At 37.2% G+C, this 18,147-nt stretch overlaps 1 protein-coding gene and 2 pseudogenes across 3 annotated transcripts in view; 2 read left to right on the plus strand and 1 right to left on the minus strand.

Moving 5' to 3' along the window:
• Positions 1–18,147, plus strand: part of Zpbp (zona pellucida binding protein) — a 155,874-nt gene that overhangs the window by 122,563 nt on the left and 15,164 nt on the right. The gene's annotated exons all lie outside the window — the stretch shown is intronic.
• Positions 7,301–7,461, plus strand: LOC115032741 (U2 spliceosomal RNA; annotated as a pseudogene).
• Positions 10,420–11,328, minus strand: LOC110306157 (lys-63-specific deubiquitinase BRCC36 pseudogene; annotated as a pseudogene).

The raw sequence follows: 18,147 nt of genomic DNA on the forward strand, positions 1-18,147 counted from the left end.
CAGTCTCTCAACCCATGGGGAAACAGGGTTTTGGTAATCAGGTGGACAAGGAGTGGGCAAAAAGTGACAGACACTGATAAAGAGAGAGTACTGTATCTGAATTTTCTCAAAGCGAGCATCAGATTCATATTACAGAAGAAAACAAAGAAGTTAGGCGACACATCAGCCAAGGTACATTGAAGTTATCTGACACCAAAAAAGAGAAATGCATACATAAAGACTGGCAGGACCCAGGCAGTGGTTACAACTGAGATAAAAGGCAGCCCTTTCTAAAGTCAGTCCTCACAATAACCAGGTGAGGATTTTACACCTTAGTCACAATTTATGCTATTTTTCTGAGCCTTGTGAAAGCTTGCACCAGGGGTGTTCTGTTCCTGCTGACCTTTTCATGAATAATGAAATACTGTAATTCTTCCTTAAACCACAAACCTACTTCTTCCTAGGCCATTGTAAATTCTTGCATATGGGAGTAACTTGGCTGCTCTTTTAAGTGTTTGTATAGAATCTCCATTTGTCAGAAGAACTCACCATCTTTCTTCTAATATGTAATGTAGTCTGCCATACTTGACTGTAATGAGGGTTCTAAGTTTACTATTTTGAACTAGCCCTGAGATTGCTAGCTCCTATCCAGCAAACTGTGAGATGCCTGATTACTAACTGTCAACACTGGGGCATTTCGTCTGAATGAGTAACATTCTTACAAAATTCCAAGCCCAGGGTCGGCTCCAGAACTGCCTAGGGCATTGGTGAAGGCCAGGAAGCAAAGTTCAATCTATCTTAGGTATTTGACAAATTATTTCTTGGCAGCACCTATAATAAAACAATACTGAAAGAAAGCACACACATCCATTCACTGACTAACTCTAGGTCAAGTTTGGAGCATTCATTCTATGGGATGCCAAGGCTTCAGGAGACTAAGTTTCCATGAAACTTTTTGCCTCCGGACTGTGTCCAAGCTTTTGGGCTTGCCTCACAGACTTCACTGGAGTTGGTGTGGCAGTAGTGCATTGTTCAGCTTCCATGTGTATGTGGGCTTTCTGTTGTTGTTACTATTGAAGACCAGCCTTAGTCTGTGGTGTTCTAATAGGATGCATGGCATTATTTCAGTCTTCTTGTATCTGCTGAGGCCTATTTTGTGACCAATTATATGGTCAGTTTTGGAGAAGATACTGTAAGGTGCTGAGAATAATGTATATTCTTTTGTTTTAGGAAGAAATGCTCTATAGATATCTGTTACATCCATTTGGTTCATAACTTCTGTTAGTTTCAGAGTGTCTCTGTTTAGTTTATTTCCATGATCTGTCCATTGCTGAGAGTGAGGTGTTGAATTCTCCCACTATTATTGTGTGAGCTGTAATGTGTGCTTTGAGCTTTAGTAAAGTTTCTCTTATGAATGTGGATGCCCTTGAATTTGGAGCATAGATGTTCAGAATTGATAGAATTTTCCTTTGATGAGTATGAAGTTTCCTTCCTTTTCCTTTTTGATAACTTTTGGTTGAAAGTTGGTTTTATTCCATCCTAGACTCGCTACTCCAGCTTGTGTCATAGGACCATTTGCTCGGGAAAAAAAATTTCCCAGCCCTTTTCTCTGAGATAGTGTCTGTCTTTGACACTGAGGTACATTTCCTATATGCAGCAAAATGCTGGGTCCTGTTTACATATCCAGTTTGTTTTTCTATGTCTTTTTATTGGGGAACTGAGTCCATTGATGTTAAGAGTTATTAAGGAATAGTGATTGTTGCTTCCTGTTATTTTTGATGTTATTTTTATGTTTTTGTGGCTATCTTCTTTAGGGTTTGTTGAAAGGAGATTACTTTCTTGCTTTTTCTAGGGCATAGTTTCCCTCCTTGTGTTGGTGTTTTCCATCTATTATCCTTTGTAGGGCTAGATTTGTGGAAAGATATTGTATAAATTTGTTTTTGTCATGGAATATCTTGGTTTCTCCATCTATGGTAATTGAGAGTTTTGCTGGGTATAGTAGCCTGGGCTGGCATTTGTGTTCTCTTAGAGTCTGTATGACATTTGCCCAGTATCTTCTAGCTTTCATATTCTCTGGTGAGAAGTCTGGTGTAATTTTGATAGGTCTGCCTTTATGTGTTACTTGACCTTTTCCACTTATTGCTTTTAATATTCTTTCTTTGTAGGCTTCTTGTATGTTCATGGGCATCTCTTTGTTTAGATTAGGGAAGTTTTCTTCTATAATTTTGTTGAAGATATGTACTGGCCCTTTAAGTTGTTAATCTTCACTCTCTTCTACACCTTTTATCCTTAGATTTGTTATTCTCATTGTGTCCTGAATTTCATCACTGTTCTGGGTTGGGAGTTTTGTGCTTTTTGTATTTTCATTGTCTGTTGTGTCAATGTTTTCGATGGTATCTTCTGCACCTGAGATTCTTTCTTCTATGTCTTGTATTCTGTTGGTGATGCTTGTATCTATGACTCTTGATCTCTTTCCTAGGTTTTCTGTCTCTAACGTTGTCTCCCTTTGTGATTTCTTTATTGTTTCTTTTTACATTTTTAGATCCAGGAAGGTTTTGTTCACTTCCTTCATCTTTTTTATTATGTTTTCCTGTAATTCTTTAAGGGATTTTTGTGTTTCCTCTTTAAGGGCTTCTGCATGTTTACCTGTGTTCTCCTGTATTTCTTTAAGGGAGTTATTTATGTCTGTCTTAAAGTCACCTGTCATCATCATGAGTTGTGATTTTAAACTAGAGTTTTGCTTTTCTGGTGTGTTAGAGTATCGAGGACATGCTTTGGTGGGAGAACTGGTTTCTGATGATGACAAGTAGCCTTGGTTTCTGTTGCTCGTGTTCTTGCCCTGTCTCTCACCATCTGGTTACCTCTGGTGTGTTAGCTGGTCTTGCTGTTTCTGACTGTGGATTGTCCCTCCTGCAAACCTGTGTGTCAGTACTCCTGGGAGACCAGTTCTGTCTGGGTGGAATTTTGGTATGGAGACCTGTAGCACAGGGTCAGCTCCAGGGTGCAGATGGACACTGGAGGTATCCTGTCCTGGCTGTTCCTTGGTGTCCTGATGGCTTTGGGCGGGTTCCTCTTGGGCCAGAATTTTGAGCACATGTTATGGTCTTAGGTGTGCTCACAGTTGTGTATGCACTCTTGGGAGACTAGCTCTCTCATGGTGGAATTTTGGGTATGGAGCACTGTGGTACAGGATCAGCTATGGGTTCAGACAAAAACTGGAAGGATCCTGTCCCAGGCTGTTCCTCTGTTCCTGTGTCCTGAAGTCTCTGAGCAGGTCCCTGTGAGAAGAAGTGGTGGTCTTTCCTGTGCTAACTGGCATGTCAGCATTATTTTTTCTCTGCTCAAATTCCAGGCACAGTTTTTAAATGGGCCAGTTGTTGTTGAATATAAATTATGGATATTAGTATTTTTTAAGATTTATAATTGACAGATTATCTCCCATTTGATGGGCTTCCTCTTTACTTAGGGACTAAGACAACCCTTGCTCCATTTGTTAGAGTTCCCACATGAAGACCGAGCTCCACATTTCTTACAAATGTGTAGGGTGTCTAGGTCCAGCCCCTATATACTCCCTGTTCTGTGGTTCAGTCTCTGTGAGTGCCCATGGGTCCAGGTCTTCTTGGGGTGTCCTTGACCTTTTCTTGGGATGTCCTTGCTCAATTCTATCCCTGACTCTCCCTGTAGACTCCTCAAACATTGCCTGATGTTTGGCTGTGGGTCTTTGCATCTGCCTCTATCCACTGCTAGATAAAGCTTCTCAGGAGACAGTTAAGCTAGGTTCCTGTCCGCAAGCATAGCAGAGTATCATTAATAGTGTCAGGGGTTGGCTGTCTCACGTGGGATTGTTCTCTATTTGGAGCAGTTATTGATTAGCTGTATACTCACTCTCTGTTCCATCTCACTTCTCATCTCATAGGCAAGACAATTTTTGAGCTGAAGATTTTGTTAATGTCCCTGTACCTCCTCTGGAAGTCCTGCCTGGCTATAGGAGGTGGTCAGTTCATTCTCTATATGCCCCTATTGTAGAAATCTCACCTAGGGTCAAACCCATATCCTCCCTGTATCCCCCACCCCACCATCCTAGTCCTCCAGCCCCCCACTAATTTCTGTTCTCACTCCTAGCCCTCTCCTTACCCACTTCTCCACACACCTGATCACCATCCGGAGTGAGATTTATGCATCCTCCCTTGGGACCTCCTTATTATCCAGGTTCTTTCGGTCTGTGGATTGTAGCATGGCTATCCTGCACTTTATGGCTAATGTCCACTTATAAGTGAGTACAAACCACATCAGTCAGTCTGGCTCTGGGTAACCTTACTCAGGATAATATTTTCAAGTTCCATCCATTTGCCTGGAAAATTCATACTGTCTTTATTTTGAATAATGGTATATCGTTCTATTTTGTAGATGCACTATATTTTCTTTATCCATTCTTCAGTTGAGGGACAACTAGATTGTTTCCAGTGTTTGACTATTACAAATAAAGCTGCTAAAAGAACATAGCTGAGCAAGTGTGTTTGTGGGATAGTGGAGCATCTTTTGGGTATATGTCCAGAAATGGTATAGGTGGATATGCTCAGTTTTCTGAGAAATGCCAAATGATTTCCAAAATGGTTATAGAAGTTTGCAAGATTTTGATCTTAGCCATTTTGGCAGGGGTAAGTTGGAATCCCAGAGTCATTTTGATTTGCATTTTCCTGATGAATAAGGAAGTTGAACATTTCTTTAAGTGTTTCACAGCCATTCGAGATTCTTCTCTTGAGAATTTTTTTGTTTAGTTCTGTACCCCATTTTTAAATTGGGTTAATCATTTTGTTTGTGTCTAATTTCTTAAATTCTTCATATAATTTGCATATTAGCCTTTTATCATGTATAGGGTTGGTGGAAAATCTTTCCCTAATCTGTAGGCTGCCATTATGATGTATTGACAGTATCATTTGCCTTACAGAAGCTTCAGTTTCATTAGGTCCCATTTATCAATTATTGACTTTAGAACCTGAGCCATTGGTGTTTTGTTCAGGCAGTTGTCTCCTAATCAATATGTTCAAGGCAATTACACAGTTTCTGTTCTATTAGATTTAGTATATCTGGTTTTATGTTGGTGTCTTCAACCCATTTAGACTTGAGTTTTGTGCAGGGTGTCAAATTTTTGTCTACTTTTATTCTTCTGCATTCAGGCATCTGGTTACACAAGCACAATTTTTAAGAATTCTCTTTTTCCATTGTATAGTTCTGGCTTCTTTTCCAACATGAAGTTCCCATAGGAATGTGGGCTTATTTCAGGATCTTTGTTTTGAGTCCATTGATCAACCTGTCTATTTCTATACTTACACCATGAAGTTTTTTATTACTATTGCTCCGTAATACAGCTTAATGTCAGGGATAGTGATATCTTTAGAAGTTCTTTATTGTACAGGATTGTTTTATCTATCTTGTTTTTTTTTTTTTCTTGTTGCTGTTTTTCCATATGAAATTGAAAATTTCTCTTTGAAGATCTGCAAAAAATGTGTGGAATTTTGGTGGTAATTGCATTGAATATGTAGATTGCTCTTGGTTATAAATGGTGGTATTTAAAAAATTTTAAGCTCACTTATTGTTTGTATAGAGGAGGGCTACTGCTTTTTTTTAATTAATTTAATATTTAGTCACTTTACTGAAGAAGTTTATCAACTGTAGGTGTTTTCTGGTAGAATTTTGGGGGTCATTTATGTATACAATCATATCATCTATGAATAGTGATACTTTGATTTCTTCCTTTTGAATTTGTATTCTCTTGATCTCCTTTAGTCATCTTATTGCTCCAGATAGAAGTTAAAGTACTATATTCAAGAGATACAGAAAGAGTAGACAGCCTTACCTTGTCCCTGATTTTAGTGGAATTGCTTTACGTCTCTCCCAATTTAATAGTGTTGTCTATTTGCTTGCTGTACATCACCATTATTGTATTTAGGAATTTGCCTTGTACCTGATCTCTCCCTCTTTTAACATGAAGGGCTCTTAAATTTCGTTAAATGCTTTTCCATCACCTAATTAAATGATTATGTGGGTTTTTTCTTTCAGTTTGTTTATATGAATTACACTGATGGATTTTCCATATATGGAACCATCCTTGCATGCCTGGGATGAAGCCTAATGGATTACAGTGGATGATGTTTTTGATGTGTTTTTGAATTCAGTTTGTGAGTATTTTACTGGGTAGATTTGAATTGATGTACATAAGGGAAACTGGTCTAAAATTCTCTTTCTGTGTTGAGTTTTTGCGTAGTTAGGTATCAGAGTGACTGTGGCCTCATAGAATGAGTTTGGCAATGTTCTTTCTGTTTCTGCTTTGTGGAATAATTTGAGGAGTATTGGTAATAGCTCATCTTCAATAGTCTGGTAAAATTCTGCACTAAATCCATCTGTCCCTATGCATTTTTTTGGATGGGAGATTTTAATGACTGCTTCTATTTCCTTAGAGGTTATAGGGCAATATAAGTAGTTTACCTGATCTCTATTTAACTTTGGTATGTAGCATCTATCTAGACAATCATCCATCGCGTTTAGATTTTCCAGTTTTCTGCGGCTAAGGCTTTTGAAGTAAGAAATAATGACGTTTTGAATTTCCTCAGTGTCTTTTCGTTTCTGGTTTTGTCAATTTGGATTCATATTCTCTCTCTCTCTCTCTCTCTCTCTCTCTCCCTCTCAGGTGTGTTTGCTTCCTTTTGTTCTAGAGGTTTCAGGTGTGCTGTTAAGTTGCTAGTATGAGATCTCTTCAACTTCTTATAAAGGCACTTAGTGCTATGAACTTTATTTTTAGCACTGCTTTTATTGTGTTCCATAAGTTTGGGGATATTGTTCCTTCATTTTTATTGAATTCTAGAAAATCTTTATTTTATTTCTTTATATCTTCTTTGACCCAATAGTAATTGAATAGAGAGTGTTCAGTTTTCATGACTTTGTAGACTTTCTGTTGTTTCTTTTGTTGTTGAATTCCAGCTTTAATGCACGGTGATCTGATAAAATGCAAAGCACTAATTCAGTCTTTTTGCATCTATTGAGGCTTGCTTTATGATGGAGTATATTGTCAATTTTGGAGAAGATTCTATGAGTTGCTGGGAAGAAATTATATTCTTTGATGTCTGGGAAAAATGTTCCGTAGGTATCTGTTAGTCCAATTTGTTTCATGTCATCCATTATTTTCATTATTTCTCTGTTTAGTTTCTGTTTCAATGACCTATCCATTGGTGAGAGTTGGGTGTTGAAGTCTCCCACTATGAATGTGTGACCTTCCATGTGTGATTTAAGCTTTAGTAGTCTTTCTTTTAAGAATGTGGATTCCATCGCTTCTCGGCCTTTTGGCTAAGATCAAGTGTAGAATGTGGACTCCCTTGAATTAGGGGCATAGGTAATTAGAATTGAGATGTCATTTTGGTGGATTTTTCTTTAATGGGTATGAAGTGTCCTTCCCTATCTGTTTTGACTACTTTGGTTGAACATCTATTTTGATAGGTATTAGAATGGCTATTCTAGTGGGGTTTTTTGGTTTTTTTTTTTTTTTGTTTTGTTTTTTTTATCCAGCTTGTTTCTTAAGTCCATTTGCTTGAGTTGGGGTTTCCTCTGAGTATCCTCTATAGAGCTTTGATTAGTGGAATGATACTGTTTAAATTTGGTTTTGTCATGGAATATCTTATTAGTTTCTCCATTTATGGTGGTTGAAAGTTTTGCTCAGTATAGTAGTCTGGGCAGACATCTGTGGTCTGTTAAGAATCTGCAAGAAATCGTTCTTTCCAGGACCTTCTGGCTTTTAGTGGCTGTGTTGAGAAGTTAGGTGTCATTCTGATCACTCTCTCTTTACATGTTAGATGTTAGCTCTTTTACGTTGTAGCTTTTAACATTCCTTCTTTTCTTGCTGTTTCAATATTTTAATAGTTATAAGTTCTTACATTTAAATATTTGATACATTTTTAGTTAACCATTCATACATGATATGGGACAGGGGTCCAGCTTTATTATTTGGTGTAGATATTTAGTTGTAAAATCATCAGCTGTTGAAAAGACTGTTTTCCCCATTCAAATAGTCTTGGCATGTTTGTTAAAAAACAGTTCACCATATACATATGCATTCATTTCTGGACTCAATTCTATTCACTATTAATGGAGAATACTATTTGAAGTCTAGCATCTTGGTGCCAAGTATGCTCATTAGCTACGGAACCAGCCATTTCTATTCTCTTAATGGGTAGAGGTATGAAGTAGAGGTATACAGACATATTGATCATTCTCTCAATATATACGTACATGTAATTCCCTTTTTAAAATGATATCAACTTTTTCTATTTAACACCACAGGGAATAATTTTATATTTCCTTTTTTACATACCTGTAAATAATGTTTCAAGTATGAAAAGACTATCTTCAATTTTCCTGAAAACATACTTATTTGCTCAATCATTTTACTTAGTGTAAGAGATCATTTTCTTCTCTTCATTCTAATTCTGAGAGTACTGATACAGGACAACTTTCACTAGATCTTGTTCCTGCTCTGCTGCTGCAAGGCTAAGAACTCTTATGTCTTTACGAAGTAGTCCCAACCAGTAGGAACCTTGATACCCTACCTGCCCATTCTTCTTTATGCGTACCTATTCTACATATTACAACTCTGATTAGATTACAAAAAAAATTCGAACTGTAGTAACTCAATGCAAATAGTGTAATAGGTAATAGAGATGTTGGGGTTGCCTGTCTAGATTGCAGTTTTTGCATAGCATATTGATACTCGTTACTGAGGTAAGAAAAATAAGAGAATATAGATTAAGCCAAAAATATGTTCAGATTTAGATTTATCAAATTCAAGGTGGCAATAAGACTGTCTAGTAACAATATAGTAACTCAAAAATCTAAGTCTGGAGTTCTCTTAGAGAGAAATGGATTTGTTTGTAACTTCATAGAGAGGCTTATGAATGAATTTTGGAAAGGACAGCCTGGGAATAGAAAATAATAAAGTATGTGATAACAAAAACCGAAAGTGGTAGATTTGGAAGAATGATGAAAGTATCAAGCCAGTATTTTCTTTTTTATCACCTACCTTCCCCACCCTTTTTTTCTGAAGCAAGGTCTCAATGGGCTAGGAACTATATAATTTAGAATGGCTCTAAACTTGTAATTTTCCTGCTTCTGCCTCCTGATTGTAGGTGTGTGGCACTACATTTGGCTCATTCATCACTTTAATTATTTCATAAAGTGGAATCTTACTTCCTGTTCACTTCTACATTTTTACATGTATTGATTTTTATGTATATAAATCTATAAAGTGTTAGCACAGGAGCAGAGGTATATATTAAAAACTAAATTTAAGGTACAAAACTGTTTTATCAGCCTAAATTAACTTTTATGTCACATTGTAGTAAGGATACATATCCTATACAGTGTCTATTCCCTGACTCTGGAAATCATTAATCCGTTCTTGTCATTAATTCTGACATTTAAACAGTGCTCTAGAAATGCAACCATACAGTAAGTGATCTTTTAAGACTGGCATTTTTTTCCATTTACTATAATTGCCCAAAGGCTCAACATATTAGCAGTATGTTCCTTTCCACTACATAGTATTAGTCCATAGTAAGACTGGTTTGTTGAGCTATTTACTCACTGTAGAATATTTGTTTTTTTTTTCTAATTTGCAGCTATTACATATACAGCTGCCAAGAAGAAAATTTGTAAAAGTTTTTGTGCCAAGACAGTAATGACTGCTAAGTGTATGTTTAACTTCAAAAAAAAAATTCCAAACTCTTCTATCTAGTAGCTGTATTTTTACATTCCTGTCATTGGTGTATGAGCATCCTAGTTTGCATCCTAAAGAGTATTTTGTATTTTCACTATTTTTTCTATAACAGTCCTACTAAGTAAATGCCACACCATGTTGTAGTTTTAAGTTGCAATTTTTACAACTTGTTTTCATTTTCTACTGGTATTGTTTATTTTTGAATTTTAAGCATATATTTTTCATTGATCAGATATTACATGGTTTCCTCTTAATATTTTTGTAGAATAGAAAGTTTTAGTTTTGATGAAGTCCAGTATATCTATTTTGTATACCTGTGAAATTGTGCTTTTGAGTTGAATATTAAGTACTTAACTCCTGAAGTTTTCTTTTGAATTATTTTTTTCTGTTTTCTGTAGTACATTTAAATCCATGATACATTTGGAGGTACTTTTAGAATATATTTTGTTGGCTATGGAGGTTAAATTTGTGAAATGACTTTTTTCTTCCTTGAATCACATTTGTACTTTTTCAAATCAGTTAAGCATATTATTGTGGGTTTATTTCTGAATTTTCTTTCCTGTTGCATTGATTGTTCTGCAAATATTATAGTATCTTGATTACTGGAGCTTTATAATAAGTCTTGAAGTTATATAATGTAGACCCTTCCACTTTATCTTTTTCAAAATTGATTTAGTTTAATAAATTGTATGCCGGGTATTTTCATCTGCCCACATTTTTTTTCTCCTGCTTGATTCTAGGGAAGACAGCTCTTTCATAAACTCTTCCTTTTCTTGTTGCAACTCTTACAAATGCTGTTGGTTTTGTTCCAATCTGTCCTCCAACCACTGCAAGTAGAGGCCCACTGATTGTGGATATCTGACTGCACAAATTCTTGGTAAATACTGAACCATTATTGGTCACCGAGTCCACATGTGTAAGGCTGTGAATCCTTCTATATGCATCCTGTTCTTCCTGACACAGGATGTTTAGCAGCGGTACCACAAATTCAAGGCATACTTTCCCAATAGTGATATGAGGTACAATAAGGATTAGGATTTCATTTCTTTCATAATCTGAGAGTTTTGAGGCTTGTATGGATTGGAAGGAAGTGTAGAGTACCCAACCAGTCTTTGTGTTTTTGTCTTCTATGAAACAGGAAAAAATAAGTCCTACAAAGCCTCAATCCACCATTTGGTACATGGCTTGTATACCATCAACAGGTGAAGGCCAAACAGTTATATGAGTGTGGGAATGGTACCAGCCAACAACTCTCATGTTAGTTCAGCCAACCTTTCTGCCTCTGTTGAGGCTGCAGACAACTGCTCTGGAGAAATTTCTACATGGTCTTTTCTCTTTTCAGAATGCTGCAAGATGATGACAGAATGTATATGAACAATTTTGGTGGTATCCATCTTTTCTAGAACTATGCACATTTCAGTTCCAGTGTATGTAAATTTGGAGTCACTCCTTATGTCTTCATTCAACTCCCCTATACATATACCTATCACCTCCTCCTTTTCTGTGCTCAGAGCATGGTTGAGACAAACTAGGAAAGCATCAGATTCAAGATGAAGCACCTGCACCACCATCTTCTTTCCACTCATGTCCCTTAACATTCTTTCTTTGTTCTGTACATTTGGTGTTTTGATTATTATGTCATGGGATTTTCTAGTCCAATCTATTTAGTGTTCTGTAAGCGTCTTATATACATTTATAGGCATCACTTTCTTTAGGTTACAGAAATTTTCTTCTTTTAGCTAGGAATCTTCACTCTCTTCTATTCCTCATTATTCTTAGGTTTGGTCTTTTCATTGTGTCCTGAATTTACTGGATTTTTGCATCACTAGGTTTTTACACTATGAATTTTATTTGGCCATTGTGTCAATATATCCTATGGTATTGTCTACACCTGAAATTCTTTCTTCTGTCTCTTGTACTCTGTTTGTGATGCTTGCATCTCTAACTCCTGATCTCTTTCCTTAGGTTTTCTATTTCCAGGGTTGCCTCCATTTGTGATTTCTTTACTCTTTCTCTTTCCATTTTTCAGTTTTGGACCATTTTTTTTCAATTCCTTCACTTGTTTGCCTGTGTTTTCCTGTATTTCTTTAATTGAGGTATTTATATCCTCCTTAAAGGCCTCTGTTATCTTTATGAGATGGGCTTTTAGGTAAGCTTCTTGCTTTTCAAGTGTGTTAGCATATCCAGGGCTTGACATGGCAGAAGAACTGCGTCCTTATGATGCCAAATTACACTGGCTATGTTGCTTATGCTCTTGTGCTTGCCTCTTGCTGTCTGGTTATTTCTGGTGTTAAGTGGCCTGGGTATCTCTGACTGGAGCCTGCCTTCTTGGAAACAGGTAGAGCTCTGTGACATGGGTTAGAGTACACCTTCTGGGAAGTAGACTGTACTGTCTCTGTTTTGGGAGTGAGTGCTCTGGTGTCCCTGGTTAGAGCAGGCTTCCTGTTTTCCTGACCTGGAAATTCCCCTGTGACCTGGTTATGAGAGACCTCCTGGGAGACAGGCAGGCTGTGAGGTGTGGGAAATGAGGAAGCATGCCGATCTACTCTGGCAGAAGTACAGACCTGTGTCCCTGGTTATAGCTGATAGTCTGGGAGACCTAAAGACTATGGGGTGGAGAGAGGGGCAGACATGCTGATATGCCTTGGCAAAGGTGCAGACCAGAAGGGAGATGGAGTCCTCATGGAGGGGAGGGGTTCTGTGTCTGCTGGGCTCTGTAGGGGTCCCTGCTGGAGTGGATATTTGGACAGGGATCTCACCTCTGTCTCTGGTTATGGCAAATCTCTTAGGATATCTGCAAACAGTGGTGTGGGGAGAGGGGGAGACATAGGGATCAGCCCTGGTGGGGTTGAAGACTGGAAGGGCAAAATCTATTTTCAGTAAACACTTACTAGGTCAAGCACACAAATTCTAAATACTGATCTATGAAATCATTGTTCTCTTATATTGATTTCCTTGCATTACTCTCTTAATAGTTTAATTTAACTGAATATACATGAATATATATATATATATATATATGTATACACAGATATATGCACCATTACAGACATATTAGAACTGTTTGATCCATTTTATTATATAAAAAATGTGTAAAGGCCTTTTTGAAGTAATATTACTGTTAAGTAAACATATGATTCTAATCGCTCTTTTTAAATTTCTGTTTTGTAATTAACTCTTCATATTGAAAAAAGACTGTTTTCCTTGATATTTGGATAGAATATCTGTAGATACAGTAAATCAGTTTGATGTATGATATCAAATGATGCTGCTGTTTTTCTGTTTAATTTTTTGTTCAAATGTCCTGTCTGTTGGAGAAGATGGGGTATTCAAATTACCTACTGCCAAAAGATTGATATTAATCTGTGTCTTTAAATTCAATAGTAGATTAATGTTTTATGAAGTTAGGTGCCCCAGGGTTTGGTGCATATATGTTTATCTCTTCTGATTAGTTTTAGTTTGAAGTCTGTTTTGTCAAATAACAGGATAGTGAAGCCTACTTGCTTTTAGGTCCCACTTGATTGGAGTGATTTTGTCTATCATTTTAGTCTAAGACAATGCCTATCATTAAAACTAAGATTTATGGTGTATTCCGGGTCCCTCAGAGACCAGTCTGCTCAGGACAGTGTGCGGGCTGCAGAAGCAACATAGCTTCTGGAACAGGGTCCCTTTCAGGCCTTCATCTTCAGCCAGGAGGCAAAGCTGAGCTCCAGACTTCTGTGCACCTTCCCTGCAAGAGGAGAGTTGCCTGCAGAGAGTGCTCTGACCACTGAGACTCAGGAGAGAGTTGAACTCCCAGGAGTGCTGACAGAGGCTAACAGAATCACAGGAGGAACAAGCTTCAGTGAGAGACAGTTATAACATCTAACACCAGAGATTACCAGATGGTGAAAGGCAAACATAGAATCTTACCAACAGAAACCAAGACCACTCAGCATCATCAGAACCCAGCACTCCTACCACAGTGAGTCCTGAATACCCCAACACACCTGAAAAGCAAGATTCGGATTTAAAATCATATCTCATGATGCTGGTAGAAGATTTGAAGAAGGAAATTAATAACTCACTTAAATAACATGAGCCAGGAGAACATGGCTAAACAGGTAGAAGGTCTTAAAGAGGAAGCGCAAAAATCCCTTAAAGAATTACAGGAAAAAAACTGCTAACCAGGTAGAAGCCCTTAAAGAAGAAACACAAAAATCCCTTAAAGAATTACAGGAAAACACAACCAAACACATGACATTAACAAAACCATCCAAGATCTAAAAATGGAAGTCGAAACAAAGAAATCAGAAAGAGAGACAACTCTGGAGATAGAAATCCTAAGAAAGAAATCAAGAATCACAGATGCAAGCATCACCAACAGAATACAAGAGATGGAAGAGAGAATCTCAGGTGCAGAAGATTCCATAGAGAACATGGACACAACAGTCAAAGAAAATGCAAAATGCAAAAAGATCCTAACTCAAAACATCCAGGAAATCCAGGACAAAATGAGAAGACCAAACCTAATAAGAGAACATGAGAATGAAAATTTTCAACTTAAAGGGACAGCAAATATCTTCAACAAAATTATAGAAGAAAACTTCCCAAACCTAAAGAAAGAGATGCCCATGAACATACAAGAAGCCTACAGAACTCCAAATAGACTGGACTAGAAAAGAAATTCCTCCCGACACATAATAATCAGAACAACCAATGCACTAAATAAAGATAGAAAATTAAAAGCAGTAAGTGAAAAAGGTCAAGGAACATATAAAGGCGGACCTACTAGAATTACACCAGACTTCTCACCAGAGACTATGAAAGCCATAAGATCCTGCACAGATATTATACAGACACTAAGAGAACACAAATGCCAGCCCAGGCTACAATACCCAACAAAACTCTTAATTATCATAGATGGAGAAACAAAAGTATTTCATGACAAAACCAAATTCACACACTATCTTTCTACTATCCTTCAAAGGATAATAAAGGGAAAACACCAACACAAGGAGGAAAACTAAGGAAAAAAAGCAAGAAAGTAGTCCTTTAACAAACCTAAAAGAAGACAGCCACATGACCAGAATCTCAACTCTAAAAATAAAAATAACAGGAAGCAACAGTTACTTTCATTTAATATCTCTTAATATTAATGGACTCAATTCCCCAATAAAAAGACATAGACTAACAGACTGGCTACACAAACAGGACCCAACATTTTGCTGCTTATAGGAAACCCACCTCAGGGAAAAAAACAGACACTACCTCAGAGTAAAAGGCTGGAAAACAACTTTCCAAGCAAATGATTCGAAGAAACAGCTGGAGTAGCCATTGTAATATCGAATAAAATTGACTTCCAACCAAAGTTATCAAAAAAGAAAAGGATGGGCACTTCATACTCATCAAAGGTAAAAATCTTCTAAGATGAACTTTCAATTCTGAAAGTTTCAATCAATGCTCTAAATGTAAGGGCAGCCACATTCATGAAAGAAACTTTAGTAAAGCTCAAAGCACACATTGCACCTCACACAATAATAGTTGGAGAATTCAACACTCCACTCCCATCATTGGACAGATCCAGGAAACAGGAACTAAACAGAGACATAGTGAAACTAACAGAAGTTATGAAACAAATGGATTTAACAGATATCTACAGAACATTTTATCCTAAAAAAAAGGATATACCTTCTTCTCCTCACCTCATGGTACCTTCTCCAAAATTAACCATATAATTGGTCACAAAACAGACCTCAACAGATGCAAAAATATGGACATAATCCCACGCATCCTATCAGATCACCACAGACTAAGGCTGATGTTCAATAACAACATAAATATTAGAAAGGCAAGATTGATGTGGAAGATGAAAAACACTCTACTCAATGATACCTTGGTCAAGGAAGGAATAAAGAAAGAAATTAAAGACTTTTTAGAGTGTAATGAAAATGAAGCCACAACATACCCAAACTTATGGGATTCTATGAATGCAGTCCTAAGAGGAAACTCATAGCTCTGAGTGCCTCCAAAAAGAAACTAGAGAGAGCATACACTAGCAGCTTGACAGCACACCTAAAACCTCTATAACAAAAGGAAGCAAATACACCCAAGAGGAGTAAATGGCAGGAAACAATCAGACTCAGTGCTGAAATCAACCAAGTGGAAACAGAAAGAACTATTCACAGAACCAACCAAACCAGGATCTGGTTCTTTGAGAAAATCAACAAGATATATAAACCCTTAGCCAGACTAACTAGAGGGCACCAGGACAGTATCCTACTTAACAAAATCAGGAATGAAAAGAGAGACATAACAACAGAACATGAGGAAATTCAAAACATCATCAGATTGTACTAGAAGAGGCTATACTCAATGAAACTGGAAAGCCTGGATGAAATGGACAACTTCCTAGACAGAAACCAGGTACCAAAATTAAATCAGGATCAGATTAATGATCTAAACAGCCCCATATCCCCTAAATAAATAGAAGTTGTCATTAATAGACACCTAACCAAAAAAAAAAAAAGCCCAGGAACAGATAGGTTTAGTGCAGAGTTCTATCAGACCTTCAAAGAAAACCTAATTCCAATTCTCCTCACACTCTTCCACAAAATAGAAACATAAGACTCTACCCAATTCAGTCTATGAAGCCACAATTACTCTAATACTTAAAACCACATAAAGTCCCAACAAAGGAAGAGAACTTCAGACCAATTTCCCTTATGAATATCAATGCAAAGGTATTTATTAAAATTCTCGCTAACCAAATCCAAGAACACATCAAAATGATCATTCATCATGACCAAGTAGGCTTCATCCCAGGGATGCAGGGATGGTTTAATATACGGAAATCCATCAACCTAATCCACTATATAAACAAACTCAAAGACAAAAACTACATGATCATTTCATTAGATGCTGAGAAAACATTTGACAAATCCAACACCCCTTCATGATAAGGTCTTGTAGAGATCAGGAATTCAAGGCCCATACCTTAACATAATAAAAGCAATCTACAGCAAACCAGTAGCCAACATCAAATTAAATGGGGAGAAACTTGAAGCAATCCCACTAAAATCAGGGACTAACTAGACAAGTTGAAGTCCTAGCCAGAGCAATTAGACAACAAAAGGAGAATAAGGAGATACAAATTGGAAAGGAAGAAATCAAAATATCACTATTTGCAGATGATATGGTAGTATATATGTGACCCTAAAAATTCCACCAGAGAACTACTAAAACTGATAAACAGCCTCAGAAACTTATAGAGGAGAAAGTGGGGAAAACCTCGAAGATATGGATGGGCACAGGGAAAAAATTCCTGAACAGAACAGTAATGGCATGTGCTGTAATATCGAGAATCATCAAATGGAACCTCATAAAATTGCAAAGCTTCTCTAAGGCAAAAGACACCATCAATAAGACAAGAAGAGCACCAACATATTGGGAAAGGATCTTTACCAATCCTAAATCAGATAGGAGATTAATATCCAATATATATAAAGAACTCAAAAAGATGGACTCCAGAAAATCAAATAACCCTATTAAAAATGGGATACAGAGTTAAACAAAGAATTCTCAACTGAGTAATAGTGAATGGCTGAGAAACACCTGAAAAAAATGTTCAAAATCCTTAATGATAAGGGAAATGCAAATCAAAGCAACCCTGAGATTCCACCTCACACCAGTTAAAATGGCTAATATCAAAAATTCAGGTGAAAACAGATGCTGGTGAGCATGTAGAGAAAGAGGAACACTCCTCCATTTTTGGTGGGATTGAAAGCTGGTACAACCCCTCTGGAAATCAGTCTAGTGGTTCCTCAGAAAATTGGACATAGTACTACTGGAAGATCCAGCAATACCTCTCCTGGGTATATACCCAAAAGATGTTCCAACTTGTAATCAGGACACATGCTCCACTATGTTCATAACAGCCTTATTTATAATAGCCAGAAGCTGGAAATAACCCACATGTCCCTCAACAGAGGAATGGATACAGAAAATGTGGTACATTTACCAATGGGGTACAACTCAGCTATTAAAAACAATGAATTTATGAAATTCTTGGGAAAATGGATGTATCTGGAGGATATCATCCTGAGTGAGTTAACCCAATCACAAAAGAACACACATAATATGCCTCACTGATAAGGGGATATTAGCCCAGAAACTTAGAATATCCAAGATACAATTTGCAAAACACATGAAACTCAAGAAGAAGGAAGACAAAAGTGTGGATAGTTCGTTCCTTCTTAGAATGGGAAACAAAATACCCATGGAGGGAGTTACAAAGACAATGTTCAGAGATGAGATGGAAGAAAGGAATATCCAGAGACTGCCGCACTCAGGGATGTATCCCATATACAACCACTAAACTCAGACACTATTGCATATGTCAGCAAGATATAGCTATCCCTTGTGAG

The sequence above is a fragment of the Mus caroli genome, unplaced genomic scaffold (assembly GCF_978045245.1).
Source record: "Mus caroli unplaced genomic scaffold, Mus_caroli_1 scaffold_13, whole genome shotgun sequence".
Taxonomy (NCBI): domain Eukaryota; kingdom Metazoa; phylum Chordata; class Mammalia; order Rodentia; family Muridae; genus Mus; species Mus caroli.